Source organism: Lampris incognitus, chromosome 4, assembly GCF_029633865.1.
Source record: "Lampris incognitus isolate fLamInc1 chromosome 4, fLamInc1.hap2, whole genome shotgun sequence".
Classification (NCBI taxonomy): domain Eukaryota; kingdom Metazoa; phylum Chordata; class Actinopteri; order Lampriformes; family Lampridae; genus Lampris; species Lampris incognitus.
This window is the reverse complement of record NC_079214.1, coordinates 10,872,260-10,894,894: the sequence shown is the minus strand read 5'-3', so window position 1 is coordinate 10,894,894 and position 22,635 is coordinate 10,872,260. Positions and strand designations below refer to the sequence as shown.

The window sequence follows — 22,635 nt, the reverse complement described above, 5'->3', positions numbered from 1 at the left end:
GTGAGCGTAGGCAATGAAAAGCCTTTGTATGCTTAATAAGAGTGCTGGCGCTGAGCCAGGAGCTCTGGCTAGTATGGGATTAGGCTGAACAATCAGGACTGCAGGATCAAAACAAGGAGGCAGGAACGCCAGGGTCATTCTGCTTGCTAGGATACCATCTGCCCTGCCTGCCTGCCGCAGTCAGGGGGAGGGGAGAGAGACACAGAGAGAGAGAGAGAGAGAGAGGGAGGGGAGGGGAGGGGGAGGGGCAGTCCAGAGCTACGGCGGAGCAAGCTCCACCAGCAATGTGGAGACCGGCGCACAAGGCAGCTGCGATGCAGCTCCGCTCAGTTTACAGCAGTAGAGGCTCGGGCCCGCCTGTCTCCGTGATCCGATATCGCCCTCAAATATTGTTCCTTTCCCAGACATGCTTGTCTTAGCATATAAGCCGCTCCGCCCATGTCGGAGTCCGCCAATGAAACGAAGGGCTAAAAGACTGTGGTTTTTGGGTTGGCCACTCGGATTTATTTTTGCTTGTGTCCCCCCCTCCCCCCTTCCTCTCAGGGGAAGGTATATTCTACATACATAGTACACACATAAGACACAAGTCATTTAAAAGGAATACTATCCCTATTAAGAACCAAACAAAACAGCAGCCTCCTCAACAGCAAATGCTGGAGGACGTTGCCCAGCATCACACAACAAGAAGCAAACATCCCCTTTTTTGTTGTGAACGCAGCGGGCTGAACACGGCGACCCCCACTCACCACTGTTTACGTTGAGTACTGCCAAACACTCTGCTAGCTTTTACTTTTAATTGGCTAATTCCTGCAGCCTCAAGCACATGCTGTCGTATGTATGCCACATTGAACGCTTGCTTTAAGTTGGGGGTACACCCACCCAAGGCCTTGACAAATGATACCACTGTTTGCTTTTGTTTTTCTACTGTCATATTCCTTCAGCAAAGAGTGGAGCATGTGGCCTTACGTGACGGAAGATATGCAAGACATCTCACCCCTTCTTTCGCCCCCTCCCCCCGGCATAGGGTCTGGCACAGCAAGGAATGAGTGTCTAGAGAACCCAAGCCTGTATCCAGGAAAATCAGTCGCTGCAGAGGGGAACGCGGTGTTTTAGGGGGGAGGTTATTGATGTAGAGGCGATTGTTATGAATGTCTGGGACGTGGCCAGGGTCGAGTGTGTGTGTTCGTGCGTTGCGGCTGTGGGCTTTCCTTGGTAAAGTACCTTGCTGTCCTGGCCTCGTACTTCTTCGGTGCATCCGTTCCAGATTCAAAAGGGAGAACATTGTGCCGTAGAAAAATAAACCGCTTCAACCTATTTTTAATCCACCACCGTTTCCCTGTTCCTCTTCTCCTCTTTTCATCTTCTTCTCCTCCTCTATTCTCCCTCCGACCCTTTTGCATTCACCCCCATCGGCCCCAGTCCCCCAACATATCCTGCAGCCGTCCGTGCACACACACACACACACAGACAGAGGAGACAAACGCATTCAACCAGGCTCAGAGCTCCTGAGAGCCGGCTGTGCAGGAGTGGTTCGGTCCCCCCCTCCACATGCATATTGAATGGATGCGTCCGGCAGTGTTCCCTGCTCTGTCTGAACACGGCAGCTTTGTAAGAATGGGAAGTCTACGGGGCTTGTAGCCTCCGTGTGAACTCAAATCATATGCCCTGTGATTTGCACCTTCGCAGGCGTCGGTGAACTCGCTTGTTCTTTGCACCTCTTGTAAACACAGTTGGCTTGGTTTTGTTTGCTATTCGCTCACTTTGCTTGTGCGTTTGTGAAGGAGAGATGGAGAGATGGAGACAGAAACGTGGCAGTGTGCGTCAGGCTGTTCAGGTTTGTGAGGTTGTTAACGGGGGAAGGTTAGGGGTGTAAGGACAGACGGGAGACGGGCTGCAGTGAAGGCGCTGGCAAATACATTCGGGGTATGAAGTCACTGAAAAGTACTGCACATGCGGACATCAGACCTGCACGATATGCGGAAAAACTGCAATGTGTGATAACACTGTTCAGTATCACGATGACAGGGGCATCCGGGTAGCGTAGCGGTCTATTCCGTCGCCTACTAACACGGGAATCGCCGGTTCGAATCCCCGTGTTACCTCCGGTTTGGTCGGGCATCCCTACACACACAATTGGCCATGTCTGCGGGTGGGAAGGCGGATGTGGTCCCGGTCGCTGCACTAGCGCCTCCTCTGGTCAGATGCCTGTTCAAGGGGAAGGGGGAACTGGGGGGAATAGCGTGATCCTCCTACGCCCCCCCGGTGAAACTCCTCACTGTCAGGTGAAAAGAAGCAGCTGGTGACTCCACACGTATCGGAGGAAGCATGTGGTAGTCTGCAGCCCTCCCCGGATCGGCAGAGGAGGTGGAGCAGCGACCGGGATGGCTCGGAAAATAGGGTAACTGGCCAAGTACAATTGGGGAGAAAAACGGGGGAAAAAGCCACACAAAAAAAAGTATATATATATCAAGAAGTGCACAGTGAGGCTGATGTAGGGCTCCGTCATTCGGCCAGACCAAAGTTCATTAACATAATCATATTTTGAGTGCTTTCATCCATCATTTCCGTTCCCATCTGTGTCGTGCTTAAAGCAGGGTTTGTACGGTCATGAAAAACCTGGAAAAGTCATGGAATTTTAAAATGCAATTTCTAGGCCCTGGAAAAGTTATGGAAACTAATATTTTTTTCAGAAGTTTTGGAAAAGTCATGGAAATATATCTAAAGTTTCATCAATTGATCCAAACAAAATCGATGTGTCATAATAAAATGTAAATTGCCACGGACCGTCGTGATATTTTGGTGGTGTGAAAAGTTTATTCAGTCTGGCTCAGTCTGTGTTACTGGGCATGCAGCGTGCAAGCGCTAGCAACTGCAGGCACGCCCGCTAGCCTGGAGTTGCTTCTGCTAGCAAACGGACGATTTCGACAAAATGCCAGGGAAGTGCAGCTTCAATAATACATGGCTTTTTAAGGGTAAATACCAATTATGGCTGGCAAAAAACACTGCTCGTTAGCCACTTGAAGGGGAAAAAACACAAGACTGTAGCCGCAGTTGCTAGCAGCACAATACCCATAGGTGAGTTTATGAACGCGGATGCTGTGAGGACATCCAGCAGCACTACTACAGTTTCCACAGCAACAAAGCAGACAACTTTGGACGTTTCTGCAAAAAATGAAGTCCTCAAAGCGGAGATACTGTGGGCACTAAAAATCATGAATTCACACTACTCATTCAAGTCATCCGAGGACACGACCCGTGTTTTCGCCGCCATGTTCCCGGACAGCCAGATTGCAGTGAAATGTACCTGTGGTGAGAACAAGTGTGCCTACGTCTGCACTTTTGGGCTTGCACCGCTGCACTTTAAAAGAATCTTGCTGTCAGAAGTGTCCCAACAAAAGGCATATGTAGTGCTGTTTGACGAAAGCCTAAACCACCATTTGCAGTCCAAACAAATGGATTTACATGTGAGGCTGTGGGATGGAGCAGAAGTAAAGACTAAAGACGACACATTGAGTTCCAGACTTTGCATATTCCGTCTCTAGTTTTAGGAGTGAAAGTTCATTTTGGAAGATTTATTTAATTTATTTATGTTATGTCTTTTTTTATGTTGACAACTCATGTACTGATTACCGAGTAATCAGTAGTTAGCACTGGCATTCCTACCCCAATGCACTATTTCTCTCTGTTTATCTCTGACAGAAAATGTGATGGCATTTTTATCTTTTGAGACACTGACAAAAATGTTAAACCGTTGGAATTAAAATATGAGAAAATGTATCTTAAGTGTGCCTGTCTGGTGTTTTTTTTGTTTTAGAGAGGCACCATACATTTCAGACGTAAACCTAATTTTACTTAGTGTTACGATAATTAGTTTTGGGTGGTCCCATTGAGATAAAATAATTTGTTTTGGTCATGGAAATTCAGTAAAAGGTTTTGGAGAAGTCATGGAGAAGTAATGGAAAATCATTGGTGAAAAAGTGTAAGAACCCTGTTAAAGTCAACGGGAAGGAGTTTTTCACTGAAATTCTGTGCGCCAAAATTTGTGAAACGCAAATATAAATCAAGGTCATCGCACGGGTCCAGCGGTTTTAATCTGTCGCGAAGAACTCGTTGCCCACGGAAACCGCATCCGCCTCCATTTTCTTCATTCTGCAGCAGGTTTTCCACTTGCTCAAGCCAGAAATTCACATTTAACAGTTTTTTTTTTTACGGTGGATGTTGCCCCTACTTGGTGTCGGGTTGAAGTATGTTGAACGTATGTGATGTGGTGCAACGGTATACCTTTTAGTTCGTGAACTCCAACGAAGTGCCGATTTACATTTGAACTAGGTAGTGTAAATGCACGGCACATGTCAATAAGATGATTTTTCTTACTCGTGGCATTTTCGGCAATCTTGTGTGACGTGTTTATTGCGCGTGTTCCTGTCGCGACGACTATGAAAATTACACTTCATGGGTCAGCACTAGCAGACATACATACAGAAGGATGGCCAGACTGATGGATGTTGGCTCACTGGCTGGAGTTTCTCCTCGTTTGTCCACCACAGGACAGCAGCATGGAGATGGACGGAAAGGGAGATGCTTCCCAAAAGACGGCACAGTTTTTCATGTGACGTAAATGGACAAATAGCAATCATGCATTTGGGGCCAGTGTGCAAAAAATTAGACCAGCTCATGCATTGCAGAGGCTGAGGCCGATGCCTGAGGTTGTGCAACAAGTATATATTGACACTGTAAGACAGAGGACAGCAGACTGAGGTAAGGCTCAGGCGGTGGTTGGTGGCCAAGGAAAGAGAGGAGGCAGGGCTGATGTAATGTGCAACAGTATCCGTGTGTGTGTGTGTGTGTGTGTGTGTGTGTGTGTGTGTGCGTGTGTGCGTGTGTGTGTGCGTGCGCACATGTGTGCACGCTGTGGCCCAGCCTGCTGGCTCTCATCAATTATTCACTACTCCTTTTAGTGTGTCTCCCTTCCTTCTCCCCCCCTCCTCCTTGCATCCCCTCCTACTGCTGCTTTTTCTGTCCTCTCTCTCTCTCCACCCCCAACACACAAACACACATACACACAGTTCCCCCTCCTTGTCCTGCTACTTCCACCCCACCCCCGCCACCTGCCAGTCTCATCTCGGTGCCAGCCGATACCGGCCAGCATCCATCTCCTCACCTCTCCCTCTCCACTCAGTCAGTTTGAGGCAAAGGGCACCGGCGTGGATCGAACGATACAGATTTGTACAACAATTTGTATCGCTCTGGTCTGGCTATGATTAGCCATAATCTGCCTTAAATAATATCCTCTGCATGAATGTGTGCGAGAGTGTGTCCGTGTTTGTGTATAAGCGGGTAGCACTGTGTTCGGCGCAGTGACAGTGAGATGTTTTTGGTCTCGGCCCTCCTGCTGATCGCAGTTCTGCAGCGCTTTGGCTGAACTCCCGCAGCCAAATCTATTGGGGCTGCAGTATAAAACCTTGGTGGAGAGGGATGAGTTTAGAGGGAGACACAGAAACGTAGTCCTTCGACTATTTGTGTGGCTCCTATTCATTTTTTGCCTGAGCACTCCCATCCTGTATGATCAGTTTATGATCACAACAATGTCATCGCTCTTCTATAGCTCTGACCCAATCAGGGTTGCTATTGGTAGCTTATAATCAGCGTTTTGTTGGCACTGAATCTTGACCTGCTGTTGGGCTTGATGCACAATGTTCTGGATAAACGTGTTGGCCCGATGCCTGAAATCTAAAAGGCAGAGATTGAAAGAATGACTTTCAAATGGAAAATATGAATAAAGCTGAAGGGGCAGCAATGACACGAAAGAGGCAAAAGCTAGTTAGTGTTTGCTTGAATGGTGCACTGGTTTGAGAAACACGTTGCTAGGGTATTCACAGCTGCCGCATTTTAGGGAGATATGTCATATTTTTTCACTCAGTAACAATGACAGAATCTCTTCAAAAAGGTTTCATATACAACCAGTTAAGGGTTAACTAATGTAGGTGGGACCAACCTGGGGCTAGATGTAAATAGCAGAGTCCTTGATTGACTCTGAGATGCTGTTTACAAATGAGCTGCAATCTGATTGGACTAAACCCCCAGCAGGTTGTGTGAGCTGGAGATTCAGTTTGACTGCAGTAGCAACTCGATGGCTTTCTTGCAGGTGTTTCAGTTTGACTGGTGACTTTCAGCCGAGTGCGTCAGTGGTTGTCATGGTGACGGCAGCTGTTGAAAAGCCTAAAAGTCTTGAATTATCTTAAAATGAATGTTCAGTACAGTATATATTCGTCTGGTCCTTTTTGTCCTACATGATGTAAATTAAATGGCGTCGCCAACAAGAAGCGTTCACCTTTCTTGGAGTCTCTTTAATGTGGGGGAAACATGGATTAGCAGAGCAGCTAGCGTCTAATGAGGGATCTCACATAACGTTACAGGTAAACGACTGAATATGGGTCAGTTTCCGATTGAGGATAACGGTACAAAATACAGCTGCGCTGCCAGCTGCGGTTTGTTTACCACATTAAGAAACGTTACGAGAGATGAACGAGTCTTGCTGGGCACAATTTAACTTACGTAAATGGTTAGCGTGGATATTAAACACAGATGAGAGTGTATTTAAGATTGATTAAAGTAGAATCAAAGGCTTTTAGGAGGATACTGTGTTCTTTTCGTGTTTTCAACAGCTGCCGTCACTAAAGTCACCGGTCACCACGGTCACTCATTAAACCGAAACACAGGGATGGCGGAAATCTTTCCTTCTCTAAATACCTTGCATTCTGGTTATTCAACATGGTATAAGATGATTGTTTAAGCAAATATATGTTCAACAAACAACCGAAGTTATGTCCACCTTCCCACAGCGTGCCCAGCTGTATATCTGCTGTAGATGCATTGCCACTTCTTTATTCCTGCTTAGTGCTAAAACCACTGATGGATTAGTCTACAACTATGCACAGTGTCGACTGGTGGTTTTAATAGTCGACTGTTCTGTGAAACCCCTACATTTTGCTGCATGTGACTTGTCTGGGTCGGCCATTCCTTCCAGCTGCTCTGTGGGCTACTCTTTGTAATCCACACTAGTCAGTAGCCTGTATAGAAACTTGCCAGCTTTGGACGCACTGTCAGCCTGCTGGTGTTGTCAATGCTGTTAGCTTGTTAAGCTCTCCTTTCAGAACATTGTTTTGCACACTGATCGCTGCTTTGGTACTGGTATAAGGTCCCTGGTGGTTTACCTCAAACCAGAGTGGAGCAAGGAACCTCATCTATCAAACAAGATAAACAAATCCACACAGAGGACTGTTAAAACCCCATTGTCCCTGATCTGAAAACCATTTCAACTGCAAATGAGACAGCACCGAGCGTTTGAATGGTTGCCCTCTCTTTAGCACTGTCCCATTTCCAGATGGACTGTCTTCCCTTCTCCATTTCTACTCCTCCTTGCTGTCTTTTGCTCCCTCTCCAATTCCCCCGTCCTGCTCCCTTGCTGCTGCTCTCCAATTCACCTAAACAGGATGACCCTGCTTAGGCCCCTCATGCGGTGTGAAAATGGTGTCTATTGTATTGGAAGGTCTGAGGGAGGGACAAAGGAGGGAGGAGGTGAAGGAGGGGGGCCATGTTGGTGATTAGGAAACCAGATCCACGACTCTGCTTCAAAGGGAACTGGATCCCTCTGCAGTGCCTATTGATTTACCTGGAATGTTGCTGGCCTGCTCAGTATTGTAGCCACCTCTAGCTGGACGTCAAGAGACACTTCACTGCATCGAGATAGACCAACATGAGACGAACCTATCAGTGCACTTGGAAGGCGCTGTGCTACCTATAGCTGGGTGCAGCATGGCATGCAATGGGTCTGCACAATTTGAGTGTTGGTAGCGGCTTGTGCCGCCTGTTTAAACCCTGTTAAGATTTCAAACTTGAGCCGGTGAGTGTCCGCTCACCATGTTGTCAGTCTTCCAACACTACTTGTGCGTGTTCGTGGCTAGCTTGATTCTCCTATCTTTATTTTTTTATTTATTTTGTTGAGCCAGTTATTCTGTTCATCTCACCTACCCTTCCCCCACTGTCGTCCCTCCCTCCCGTGGAGGAGGTGCATGCAGAGCTAAGCGAACAACACTTCGTTATGCGGAAATACTCTCACATACTTTCTTGCTCACTCTCTCACTTTCACTTTCTCTGTCTCTTGTTCTCTCTGCCTTCCACACGCTGCCTATGTAGGTCACCATGACTCACTCCTTTACGCTTCAAAAGCCCACGAATCCCTGCTTGCTAGTTTTTTCTTGCACCCTCTCATGTTTAGTGTTTTATAAGAGGGAATGTGCTCGGCAGTGCGTGTGCATACAGGGAAGCTACAGACGACCATTTTGTGCTCAAAATTGCGTTCCGTTCCTCTGTTGCATTTGATGTGTTCCCCCAGATCATTTTGCGTGTGTTACCAGTGCTTTTCTTTGATTAGCTGGTCAGTAAGAACCAGAGAAAAGAATGTGACTATAAAAACATGATAACACACGCGTTCGCTCCTCCCTGCCTCTTTTCATCTCTACACTGCGTTCACTTTGACCTACATGCTAGCCAGCAACAGCGAGCAGATTTGTTGCTGCATGGGAAATAAAATGCGTGGGAATGGCTCGAAAAATGAACGGCTAAAGACTCAGACTTAGCAGGGTGACAGTTGAATGTTGTCTGGTCTTGAAGCTTTTGTTTTTCTCTTGGTGTCTGGCCTATTTTAAGTATCAGACTGCCGGTGTGCCCAGCCCGTTGCGTGACAGTGATAACAACTGAATCGGCTCAAATCCAGGCCAGTGCACACTGCACATCTGGCGGCGGTGTTGACTCTTGGTGTTCGTCACTCCAGCCTACTACCTGTGAGCTAGCTGGTTTAAGGGAGCCCTCGGTTTGTCTCCATTTGAGTGTGTGTGTGTGTGTGTGTGTTCACTGCTTGAGAAAGGAGTGTGTTCCACGTGTTGTATGCTAGGAGTGCCATTCTCCTGGGCTCCCTCCACACACGGCAGAGGTATCTGCATATGAATATTGCCTTCTGCTCCTCTTAGACACTGAAGATCACCACCACCAACCCCGCTCCCCATCGAGTGCTGAGGCCTTTTCACATTGGTGGGCGGGTTTGTGACAGTCGGGGGAAAAAAAACGGTTTCAGATGTTGGTTTGCTTTTCTGCGTTGGATGTGACCGCACAGAACTTCTGTCATACAAAAGTGTGTGGGGTTTTAGCCTCCGTGTGCGCATGCGCGCAAGCAGAGTTTAAAAGGGGGCTGTTTGTGTAGTCAAGGCGCCGTCAGAGGCATTGAATAGCGTAAGCACACCATTGAGTATCAGCTCGCTGTCCTGACCCAGATCCCAAAAGGCCATGGCGTGCCACATGCATGTCCCTTTGTCCTCTTCTCTGCAGGGCTGCTTTCACAGAGGCCTGGGCTCTCCTCTGGATGTGGTGGAAGGAGGAGCTCGCAGGGGCTATTTTGATGAGTCACTCAACCGCACAAAAACAGGAGGAGGGCCGGGGGAAAAATACAATAACCTTCTACCCTCTCTTGTCATCCTCTGAAAACGCTTCACCATTACATCACTCACACACATACACAGACACACACTGACAGTTAAGAAAGCAGCCAGTTGCTCTAATGCTGCGCGACTGTAAAGCACAACATTATATCGTAAAACATAAAAGGAGGACATGCGGTTAGCGTATCCAGCCAGTCAGGCCAGCAGTTGCAAGGGCCTCAAGAAACTGTGTGTGTGTGTGTGTGTGTGTGTGTGTGGTGTGGGGGAGGGGGGTTGCATCTGCGCTTCAGACAAGGGGTAGGTTGGGTGTCCAGTGGTACAGAATGGAAGCTTTGTGGAGGAAACCTGAGTAGGCCGGGGCTTTGGGGCTGCAACATTCTCATGCTGGTATCATCTTTCCCTTCTCCCCAGTTTCAATGCACCCCTTGTCCACTGAGCTGCCCTGCTAGGGTGGACCTCCTGCCCCCTCTTGTCTACTGGAAAGACCAGGACCAAGCCCAGCCCTGCTAAATGACCCCCTTCTCCTCAGCCACCCCACATCAGCCTGGTTTAAAAATTGTCCAGGCACAGACGGGGATAATCTCTTAGGCACAAGATCTAGCTTACCCTTTTATTTCCTTTTTTCACAAATGTATGGCTTCTTCTCGTCATCATCACTGCTACTCTCTCGCTTTACTGCTCAAATGGACACTTATGCTACAAACCCATTGACTGTTCCTATCCTCTCCACCACTACAAATATGTGTTTTCCACTGGTGAGAGAGAGAGAGAGAGAGAGAGAGAGAGAGAGAGAGAGAGAGAGAGAGAGAGAGAGAGAGAGAGAGAGAGTTTCGGCAGTGTGTAATTCCAGCAGTGGTCCGTGTCTCTAGCATGGGTAATTGGAAAAGCGTGCCAGCAGGGCAGACTCAGTTTGCCAGAACACTCCACCAGGACACACATTTGTCCTTCTCTCTCTCTCGCTCTCTCTCTCCCCGTCTGTCTCTCTCGTGTAGCCGAATTAAGGCCCCAGTGAGTTTTCCATGAGAGAGCGGACTTTTGCACTGGGCCATCAACAGGAAATTCCAGCCTTCGCATACGGGGGCGGGGACCGCTCAGAGATGGGGTCGAGGGAGATCATGAGTTTGTTTGGCCGCTTAAGGGGGAGCTGAATTCTGTGACTGTTATGTGCTGGGCTGTATCAGACTTCATTATGGGACGGCCGGGCAGATCACAACACTTCCAGAGACGCTTGGCAGCGGGGCCAACGCAGTTTGCCATCCTTAAGTTTCTCCTTGTATACTGCTGTCTTCAAGTATCTTGTCTCCGTCCTGCAATCTCTCATTTTCCACTGCCTCCTGTCAGGTTGCATGCTCTCGAGTTGTTTTTCTCAGGCCTTCATTGGACATCAATGTTCACCGACTGTTTTTGTAGGTTTGTTCGCATCATGAGAACAACAGAGCAGAAATCCAGCTCCCCAGAGGACGCTGACTGCTCACGTAATCTGTGAGTGACCTGTAATGGATTCCTGCCCTAAATGAAAAGTGGCCACGGAAGCATGGGAATAATCCAAGAAGTATATCCTTTTTGTTTTTTCTTTTGATAGTGAACTTAACTCTCATTTCCCTGAAACGGCAGCGTACCCTTCCTTTCTCTGGTTCTTTTGGATGAAAGGGACCAAGCGTTGCTCTGTGGTAGGGCTGCACTGGGTTGTGGGTAAAAGCTTAATTGAGTAAATTGCATACATATGGTGATGGCTGTTGTCTGGAGGTGTGTGTGTGTGTGTGCGTGCGTGCGTGTGTGTGGGTTGTTTGTGTGCTGGCTTAGATTCTAAGTAGTGATACCTTGTGAACAGCGGAAGAGCAATCCCCTCAAGGCAGAGCGTCTTTCAATTACTGCAGTTTCCATTCTGGGCAGAGGTGCAACACTAATACACACACACACACACACACACACACACACACACACACACACACACACACACACACACACACACACACACACACACACACACACACACACACACACACACAGACTTGCTCACATCCAAACATGCACTAGCAGATAAACAGACACTTATTCAAGAAGACAGGCAAACTGGCTTTTTCAGTGTGCTAAGTGTTTTCCCCCCACACATCGATTGCTGTTGTGATAAGACCTTGGCCATGTCCAATGGGGTGACCAGACAGTCAGGTTTTTTTTTTAATTCTTTTGTTTTGGTCCAGGTCAGGGGTTAAAAGCTTAGCTGTCATAGACATTACTTCATCTCCTTCTGTTAAAAGGCTAAGATAAACAGTAAAACCAGTGAGAGTAACCGATAATCCACGTTCTTTAAAATGTAAGATTTTGAGGAAGTGGTTTGGATTCATCATGAATTTGGAGTCCTTTAACACTGCCCAAAAAGCACTTCCTTCACTGCTCATCTTTCAAGATATTGAAAGCAGAAGCACCCATAGCAAATTAAACCTTAAACACTGTGTTATGTTTGGCTTATGCTAAATATCCGAAAAATGTGTAAGCCTTTATTCCCTAACATAAAACTGAAGAGTGATGGGAGGAAGCTATGGCACTCAGCCTTTAGTCTGTAGGATAGTTGATGGATGTTAATGGCTGTCCAACCTATTCCACTGGTGGAGACGGTGCTCCGGAGGCAAATAGTGGTGTGCATCCAGGAAATACAATATTTGAAAACCACTGTCCAACATGACGAAGTAATGTATTGCACAATGAGTGTGCTTGGCATGGAGATCAGACACTGATGGTAAAATGGTCCGTCAGATAGGTTTTATTGAAGACCCCCCCCCCAAAAAGATACAATTTGTATGAGTTGTGAAGAGGGAAGGCTTTGGTTGGTTTGGTTTTGCAGTAAAGAGGAAGTTCTAGCAATGAGCTTTGCTATCAAACATCTTTTGCCCTATCCTCTACACAGTACCTCTACTGAAATCAGTACTGGCTTGTGTTTACCACATTTACTGCCTAATGCCACTAGCTGCCTTATTAACTGCTCATATAATGTATATTTCTGCTAGCTGTCTAAGCTGAAATCAGTTGTTGAGTGATGCACTTGTCAAGTGCTGCTAGCTGTTTAGGTTAGTGTCGCTATATCAAACATTGCCCAGCGTGTAGTTGCTGTCTAAGATAACATTAGCTTGCCATACATTGCCCAGTGCAGTGAGTTCTCGTTTCTACTGGGCATGCGCAATACGAGGAAAATCCGCAGTGTGCGATAACGTTGTTCAATATTGCGATGACGACATGGCTTGCGATAAATAGACACATATTGACGTGTGCATGTTACGTAGTTCACACGATGTTTTCTCCGGTGTGTTGTCCGGGGGTAGAGGCTAGTTCCCATCGATGCAGAGAACGGAAATGGAGTAGAGAACGGTCAACTGAGCATGCGCGAAATGCCTCTACCACGCCTCCACACGCCCCGCGTAGCATCCAGGCGCTAGCATTCTAGGAAGACCCACGCCTACTCTGCGTCTGATTAGCTAACTTTAAACCCTAACCCCGCCCTAACCCTAACCTTAACCTACCCAAACAACGGAGGCAACGAGTACTTGCGCATGCTCAGTTGACCGTTCTCTGCATCAATGGGGACTAGCCTCTACCGTTGTCCAGGCAGGTTGTCTGTCTGTAGACGTTGCGTTTCCGGTTCAAAGTTGATCCAAGGAGCGCACATTTGAGGCTGAGGTAGGGCTCTGTCGTTTGGCGGGACCAAAGATCATTAACATATTCGTTTCTCGCGCGTATTTATTTATGTCCATCCCTGTCCGTGTCACGCTTTAAGTTGACGGAAAGGAGGTCCGTTATTCACGGAATTTCTGTGCGCCGAAACCTGTGAAACGCGAATATAAATCCGTGTCTGCGTACAGGTTCAGTCTGTCGCGTAGAACTGCCTGCCGCGTTATTATGAAACCCACCGCTTTTCTGGGCAAGACAAGCCCCGTGTAGCATTCAAGCACTAGGATTGGCCAGGTGTGGGGGTCACAAATGAATAACACTTTAATCAGAGAGGACACCAGAATGCCTTTAGCCTATTCTTTATTAGAGGTCGGGTAGCAGAGGCGTTAAAGTTACTACGATACTGATATAATATTATGCAGCAACAGTTCCTGAAAGGGAGTAATTTTTTCTGTATTAAGTAGTTGGCTGATGGCGATCACCACTACTTGTTAATAAAGGCACACAAAACGTGTGGAAAAGTGTATTCAATCACAAAAAAACAAGCACGCTTTGCGTCGGAGCGCTTGGACGCCTGGCCAATCCTAGTGCTTGAATGCTACACGGGGCGTGTCTTGCCCAGAAAAGCGGTGGGTTTCATAATAACGCCTCGCTGCCTACGCATACCACGTCCTCCGCCATATTGTGGTTGTTGTTGTTTTTTTACGGCAGACGTTGCTCCTACTTAGTGTTAGGTGCAAGTTTTAAGATGTAGCTCAAGTCCACGTTGAATGTATGTGATTTGGTGCAGTGGTACAATTTTTAGTTGTTGGTAAACTCGAATGTCTTGTAGCGAATTCGGGGGACAACGCAACCACAGGAGCGGCCGGGACGCGAACCCGTATCGCCCGCACCGCAGGAGGCATCGCTAACCGCTAGACTAAAGGGTCAGACCCGCGAGCCAGCGTGTCTTCTTATCCATGCACGTTACACTACCCCCCTCCTTCGGGAAGCGCGTTCCCGCGCTTAAGCATATCGGCTCCTTCACGCCTCAGGGCGCATGCGCTTCCGATGGCCTTACGGTCGTTCCAGCCCACTTCTGACACCAATGTAGCGAATTCGGGGGACAACGCAACCACAGGAACTGCCGCGGCCAACGTGTCTTCTTATCCATGCGTGTTACAATATTGTGACTTCTGCACGGGCTACGGCAGGTACAATTTTGCACAATTGGAATCAACTTCAACCACTGCCACAACACTCTTGCAGCCAGACAACGCAATGAAAATACGATTTGTTGGTCAGCAGTAGATTCTGGTATTAGCTCTCCTGTGTAATACCTAGTTATCTTCCTAAATTTGCATTGTTAGCCAGTCTCCTTCAAAGATCAGGTATTAACACTCTTTGTTGGAGATCAGGGGGGTTTTGTCTCTATTACTGCATTGTTCTGGCATACGTACTCAATACAAACAATGGCTAATGGAGATGAAGGCCTCGGAGGCAGAGTAGAGGTTGGCTGGGGGCCATGGATGATCAGTTGCCATGTTGATTGTCATTTCAGGTGTTCTGAACAGCAGTTGCTCGAACCACTAATTGGAGCCTTTTTACCTTGTCTGATGAGTGCATTGATTGTTCCATTGTGAGTGAGTGTGGCTGGCCATCGACTTCCTCTGTGTGTGTGTGTGTGTGTGTGTGTGTGTGTGTGTGTGTGCGCGCGCGCGCGCGCGTGCGCGCGTGTGTGCGTGCGTGTTCTCACAAATGCTTGGAATATGGGCTTGCTTTAGGCTACCCTAAATATGGAAGACTGATAGTTTTGTGGCACAAATACTTTTCTGTGTGCATATTTGTGAATGCATGCAAGCTTCTCAACATAAACCTTTCAGCAAGTGGTGGATTTCTGACAGAATGGTGAAACTGAGGATAATAACACAGTATAGTACTTGGGAGGCTGAAAAACATTTTTGATTTTTTTTTCCTTATTTTTTCTCCTGGCTTGGCAGACATCATAGAGAGCCTGTACTAGAGTAGGATGTCTGTCCAGTCAGCTTTAAGTGGCAGGGGCACAAGGAGACAAGTAGCGCTGCAACAACGAATCGATGAAATTGATAAAATCCGATTATAAAAATAGTTGGCAACGAATTTCATTATTGATTCGTTGGGTCTATGCGGGTGCATGCTGTGTCGCAGAGCTGGCAACATCACTTCAAGAAAAAGAAAAAAAAAAGTTTGAAACATGGCAGAGAAAACTGCGACCAAAATCATCTAGAGTAGGGGAGCGCTTCACATTAAATTGGAGTTAAAAGTGTGTTAGCTGTGTAAAACCGATCTTGCATGGAACGGGAGCGCCATGGTAATGAGAGAACACCTGAAATGAAAACATATTGGAGCCATGGATGAAGGGAATTTAACAGCAGGGTAAGTTACTACAAAAATCTTAATCAACTAAAGGAGTTTAAACCCATGGCATGTAGAGCTGTGCAATATGATGATATATATTGTGTGACGATGGAAAACGTCTATTGTTTCATATTAAGCTCTATCGTTTATTTCATTATGTCATAAATCACATTCTTTATGGCAATGTTTTTCGTCATTTGGCCGACCCTTTCCGCTCTTTGCACAGCACGAACGCAGGCAGGAAATTTGCATGAAGGCAGTACAAACAAACATGGAGGACAGTGAACGCAGAACGGGGTAATTCCGAACAGAAGGACTCCGACCAGCCAGGACAAAACGAGGAGCTTGTACCTAAAAGAGGGGCTGCTTTTATCGTATGGATGTGGTTTGGGTATGAAAAGTCTGACACGGACCAGAAAACCGTACTTTGCAAAATATGCCGCACGCCGGTCCCCACAGCAGACTCAAAACACCACTAGCCCATTACCACCTACACAAGAATCATGTCAAACAGTACAGAGAGAGTCTGCAGATGAGAGCCGCAAAAGCACAGTCGAGTGCTCGAAACAAACCCCAGACTCAGACCTTGCAAGAGGACGTTACATGTTTAATTGAAAATTTGCGCAAAGGTTCTAAATAAAAGGAGAAAAATAATCAAATTTGAGTACATACCTTGTATTTGTTGAGTATATAATTCGAAATGTAATAAGAAATGGGCCTTTCCATGTGGTCATTTTATATAAACTATTCATTGAATTTACAGAAAAATTTGCTATATCGATTCATCCATCATCCTAACCGCTTATCCTGCTCTCAGGGTCGCGGGGATGCTGGAGCCTATCCCAGCAGTCATTGGGCGGCAGGCGGGGGATACACCCTGGACAGGCCACTAGGCCATCACAGGGCCGACACACATTCACACCTAGGGGCAATTTAGTACGGCAGTTTCACCTAACCTACATGTCTTTGGACTGTGGGAGGAAACCGGAGCACCCGGAGGAAACCCACGCAGACACAGGGAGAACAGGCAAACTCCACACAGAGGACGACCTGGGATGACCCCCATGGATGGACAACCCCGGGGCTCGAACCCAGGACCTTCTTGCTGTGAGGCGACCGCGCTAACCACTGCGCCACTGTGTCGCCCGTTATCGTAATATGAATGACCTGTATCGTGATATGAGATTTTGGTCATATCGCACAGCCCTAATGTCATGTGTTGCATTTTGAAGTGAGGACTCGTTCGTCTCGCAGCAGGTAGTTCTTGTCATTTATCTAATAGCCGGCGTTTGCTCGCGATCCAGCTTGAATGGTCCATGTCAAGTTTCCAAGAAGAAAGCTAGCCTTAGCCAGGAGCGTGCTAACATTGTGCCAGTGCAATGCGAAGTTCCTGTAGTGAGAGAGAGAGACAGAAGAGAAAGAGCGTGTGAGATAAGAGTTTTGTGAATGTGTGTGAGAAAGTGTTACTGCAGTGTTACTGTTGTTAAAGCTGCTTGATGTGGCAAAGCCTGTTAACACTGTTTGTGATTTACATTTTTCTTTTATTGTTTATAATTTACTATTTTAACAGCTCAGGTACATTCAAGCAAGATAGAAAATACTGTTTTTGTGCACTTTATTTAAAAAACCAGCATATATCTTTTGCACATGTTGTATAGCATACATTTAGGTCTGTTATTTGTTAATATTGTCAATTTGGAATAACATTGTTTTTTTTGGGGGGGGGGTTGAATAAAATGATTGAAAAAAAATTGTATTTAAAAAAAAATCTTTTTTACTTCACTTTAACTACTTTATTGATCCCCGCGGGGAAATTCTCCCTCTGCATTTAACCCATCCTAGCTGTGTGGCTAGGAGCAGTGGGCAGCCACCGTGCAGCGCCCAGGGACCAACTCCAGTTCGTGTTGCCATGCCTCAGTCAGGGGCCCAGACAGGAGTATTAACCCTAACATGCATGTCTTTTTGATGGTTGGGGAAACCGGAGCACCCGGAGGAAACCCACCACAGATACGGGGAGAACATGCAAACTCCACACAGAAAGGACCTGGGTTGACCCCCAAGGTTGGACAGCGCTGGGGTTCGAACTCCTTACCTTCTTGCTGTGAGGCGACCGCGCTAACCACTGCGCCACCGTCCCGCCGATTCATCGATTACTCTAAGAAATCACCGACAGATTAATCAATTATCAAAATAGTTGTTAGTTGCTGCCTTAGAGAGTAGTTTTCAAGCTTGATAAAATGGTACCGTTTACCTTAGCCCAGTGCTCTGAGTTCCAAGTGGTATCCACTCAGGTGTGCACAAGTGCAGGCCCAATGAAAGGGCTCACGAGCCCATTTGAAAACCAGCCGCATCCCTGTACCACTCCCTTGCTCGGGCATCAGTTCCCTGCCCCCTCTTCAAGCAGGCACCGCCCCAGTCTTCAGCTGGCTGTGCTCTGCAGTAGCAGGTCTTTTTGCCCCTTCATCCTCTCTTCCCTCCCTCCATCCAGCCCTGCCCAGTGATTTATAATTCATCTGGGATCTTGCCTCCCTATGCCTTGCTGCACCAGGACAGCATTAACATTCTGTTTGGTCCCCCACTACGCTATGCAGTTTGTGTGTGTGGGGGAGAGAGAGAGAGAGGGAGAGGGGGGGAGGGGGGGGAGAGAGAGAGAATTCCTGAGTCTACCATCCCAGCCAGTGAGGCTCCATTTGGAATGGCTGTTATTGTAGCTGTGTGTGTGTGTTCCTCTGTCAGTGCATGGATTACGTTACTTGCCTGTGTTTCTGTCTGTCCTCTTCCGGCCGCGTTTGTCAGTTTCCTCTGTACCCTTTCTGCTCTATTTGTTTCAAGCCAACTGCCTCTGTGACCCTGTGGTCCTTGTGTAATGACAGCAAGCGGGGTGTGCGGACATACCGTTCTGTGGAGAGACCTGATTACCAATAGTATCAGTGTCATTATGGCACGTCCTTGTGACACCAAGTCTCCGAAGGTGAGAGTAGACCTAAAGTTTACTGTCCCCCTGGCTGTTTGGACGAGCACCTCAGTAGGAAACTTCTTTGGAGGTTTGCCATTGCCAAAAAAAAATGGCGTGACAACCAAATTTAAAACTGAAATATCAATTCATCCTACCACTAATTTTCTTTAAGATTTTTTTTTTGGCAATAGTCCCAGGCTTTATTAACACCCCCCCCCCCCACCAGTGACAACTTTTGTTTCCGTGCCTAGTACTCATGCAGCTGTGAAGTGCCCAAACCTCATGGAGAATAAGGTGCAGAGAGAGTCTCTAAGTTAGTATGTCTGGGCAGGGTAGCGCCACACTACTGACATAAGTGAAGACTGTCAGTCTCACAAGTTTGCACGTGATCAAGTGGTAGCGTGTGAGATAGATTTGGGTCTAATTGTCCTTACACTGTGAAACGAACATGCCATGTGTAGTAATGTGTGGAAAATCGCCCACTGGAGTGACCAGCATGGTTTTTATATGTCGTAATACATCGGGACTATCAGGTAGACTCTGGTGTTAAGAGGAACGATGGTCTGACTCCGCTTCCGGTGTGGGAAGATGACTGCGTGAATTCGCGTTTGCAGTGGCCTCACCCAGTACCGTCCATGCAGTGTCTTTGTCCACATCTGCATCGAAATTTTGTCTTCGTTTGATGGCTGGGGGAGCTGGCGCTGGATCAGCTGGGCGAGCGGGGCAGGCTAAGGCCCAATTTATACTCCAAATGTGGGCTAGCAGACAGATGTCTCTCGACAATTTTGACATCATGAGAGTCACTTTTTGTGTCTCCCAGGGCTGTCGTGTACACGACACATTTTCTTATGTCGGCTAGCAGACTAGCCGACATTTGGAGCATAAATTGTGCTTAAGCTAACTGTTGGCCCATGCAAAACCAGCGGTTCCGATAACACGGAGGGCTGTCTGGCGACGGCCTCACCTGGCATTGACTGTGGTGTTTTTGATGTTGTCGTGAGGGGTGCAGGGAGGTGTGTCGAGCATTTTAGCCCCCTGCTAGTCACACAAAGCCTGTCTGATCCAGACATGTTACAACCAGTACCAAAAGGAAGCAGTCAAAACACTGTGGAAATGATTACATCCATCATTGGAGCATAAAAAGCCCCCTTGTTCATATGATATCAGTGAAATTGTTGTTGTATAAGGAATTGGTGAGTACAAAACCTTGATCAGCTTTACATTTTATCAAACTACCTGCATTCTTTCAGAGCTTATCGAGCAGCCTTTACTGCTAACAGTTAGCACAACAAAGATTTATATCTTAAAATGTTGTCAGACACTACGTACACATTAGCTTAATGGTTTGAGCCTTTGGCCTGTTCCCTTACCTGCAAATTCTTACTTAGTAGTCTGCATGTGTGCAGATTTCTGTGCCACTGGCCGAAATGTCAGTTGGAAGATTTTTCTCGGAGGTATTCGACATTTCTGTTTTCTCTCAAAATATCATCACAATATCGACATGACGGTGTTTGTGTGGTATTTCTTTTGGTCAACAAGCCACAGCTCTTGCATATGGCAGCACCGCCGTGACTGTCTCTTGCACATTGTAGTCACGGAGCTCGTCCTCGGCTCGTCCTCAGCTTCTCCATCTCGACACTCGGAACCAGCTGCAGAAGCGAGTCGCTGGTTGGACGAGTCGTCGTCAGGTCTCCGCGTGAATGTGTGCGTATTTGCGTAAACGCAGTGCGAGAGACATAGTTTTGGTGTTCGTCTCTGTAAAGGTCATATCCACCCTCTCTGCCTCTCCTCCCTTGCCTATCTCTCGCTCCCTTCATTACCCAACACGCCTCTCTCCCTCTGCTCCAAGTTTATTTTTACCTCCTCCAATAATCCTTAATTATTGCAGTTCCAGTCACAGTGCCACACATCTTTCTTGCTCTCTCTCATACACACTCTTTTCTTACTGTACACACATATAGATGCACACTTTCATGCACTCATTCATCATCTTCAGAGCTTGCACACACACTGGTTCAGTCATCCATCTTCTCTGTCCCTCTATTCCACAAGCATAATGATCTAGATCTGACACTTACATTACACATTGTGCACCCTCCAAATAATGGCGAGGGGCAACCCAGTCCATGTTCTTCAGGGGTTTGTGTGTGTGTGTGTGTGTGTGTGTGTGTGTGTGTGTGTGTGTGTGTGTGTGTGTGTGTGTGTGTGTGTGTGTGTGCGTTTACTTCTAGTAATTTAAAAGTAAACAGGTGGAATATCAGAATAGTACAGGCTGATACTCGTCACCAGCAGAGCTGACTTGTTTTTACATGATGGTGCATGGACATAGTGGAGCTGGCTGGGATATTGATCAATCTCCCATTTTTATTGGGACTTGTAAGGAAGGCAAGGTTTCAGCAGGCTAAAAGATGAGCTCAACGGGGGCATCCGGGTGGTGTGGCGATCTATTCCGTTGCCTACCAACATGGGGATCAGCAGTTTCGAATCCCTGTGTTACCTCCGGCTTGGTCGGAGGTTACACTACAGACACAATTGGCCATGTCTGCGGGTGGGAAGCCGGATGTGGTGGTTGTGTGTCCTGGTCGCTGCACTAGCGCCTCCTCTGGTCGGTCGGGGCGCCTGTTTGGGGGGGAGGGGGAATTGGGGAGTAGCGTGATCCTCCCACACGCTACGTCCCTCTGGTGAAACTCCTCACTGTCAGGTGAAAAGAAGTGGCTGGCGACTCCACATGTATCGGAGGAGGCATGTGGTAGTCTGCAGCCCTCTCCGGATGGGCAGAGGGGTTGGAGCAGAGATTGTGACGGTTCAGAAGAGTGGGGTAATTGGCTGGATACAATTGGGGAGAAAAGGGGGGGGAAATCTAAATTAAAAAAAAAATTTTTTTTTAAAGAAATATAAACTCAACAGTCAATAGAGCAATAGAGCTGTCAGCTATACAGCAGGAAATATCAGATATGACTGGAAATGTACATACATATATACCACTGTCCCATTTTTATCTAGCTTGTGGCTCATCTGTGGGTATTTATTCCCTCATAGTCTTCCACTGACAGATGGGAAATGGTTTCAAAAATGTGTGTTTGGTGAGATGTTCTCCTCCATATGGACAGAAGAGGCATGTGGTTAACCCTACCCGGAAATCTTAGCCTTGCTAATTTGTTATATATTTTCTACTTCAAGACAGAATTATTTAATTTCCCTCAACACATTATTTTGAATCAAAAATGTAGATTAGTGCACCCAGGGACCAAAATTAGCACTTGCCAGTCACCAAATGTGGGTACATTTAGTCTTTGGTGTATAAATTATGGAGACCACCCACCATTCTGGCCAGTAGAAAAAGTGAATTTTCTGCACATGCTGGAGAAAGCTGCTGGTTTGCTGTCACGTCAGTCTGCTAGATCTGCTGTATGGCATTTGTCGTGCGTAATAGGTCATTGCATCAGTCATCAAACCACACGATTTTTTTTTTTTTTGTTAAGGTATTTGAAGTATTTGTTGTCCGGGCAGTTGAAACAAACCCAGCTATATGGAGATTAGCGAGAGATGAGAAGGAAGAAAATCGCTTTTAGTGCGAACTGTCTGGCAGAGACTTGACATGCTACTACAGAATAAATACATATTAATATGTGACTTGTTACTTATCTTTACTTATCAATTTCTCTATAGTGGTTATGTTGTCAAACTCTTAAATAAATGATTTTTCTTGCCCTTAAAGGCGAATACCAGTGAATTTATTAATTCAAACGTGTTACACTTAAGTGTTGAAACAGTTGAATATTTCTGAATAGTGTTACTACTATTGTTACCGCACACTACTATAATATTGAGAATTGCGTATTAGACCAAGATTACATGCTTAATAGTAATAATAGCAAATTGCAGTAGTAAAAAGCGTTTTTTTTTTTTGGACTGGTAAAAAATCTGGCCAGTAAATGTTGTCATCTACCAGCCACCTTGGCATGTAAGGCAAAAAGTTCGATTTGGACCCTGTGTGCACTCAATCCAAAGTGCTGAAGTCATACTTTTAACTGGCCTGTGCATTAGATGCCAAATCCGAAGACACACTTATTAAAGGAATTCTCGTAGATTTTCCAACCTTTTTTCTATGTGTTAATTGTTGGGGGGCATCTCAATAATATACAC

General features: G+C 46.7%; 1 protein-coding gene and 1 long non-coding RNA gene across 3 annotated transcripts in view; one reads left to right on the top strand and one right to left on the bottom strand.

Moving 5' to 3' along the window:
• ankrd11 (ankyrin repeat domain 11) overlaps nucleotides 1-22,635 on the top strand; it is a 101,373-nt gene that overhangs the window by 29,186 nt on the left and 49,552 nt on the right. The gene's annotated exons all lie outside the window — the stretch shown is intronic.
• Nucleotides 16,851-17,913, bottom strand: LOC130111271 (uncharacterized). The gene is made up of 3 exons (XR_008810157.1): nucleotides 17,785-17,913; nucleotides 17,626-17,688; nucleotides 16,851-16,923 (listed from the first exon to the last, which is right to left on the bottom strand). It is a non-coding gene; the product is annotated as an uncharacterized LOC130111271 (long non-coding RNA).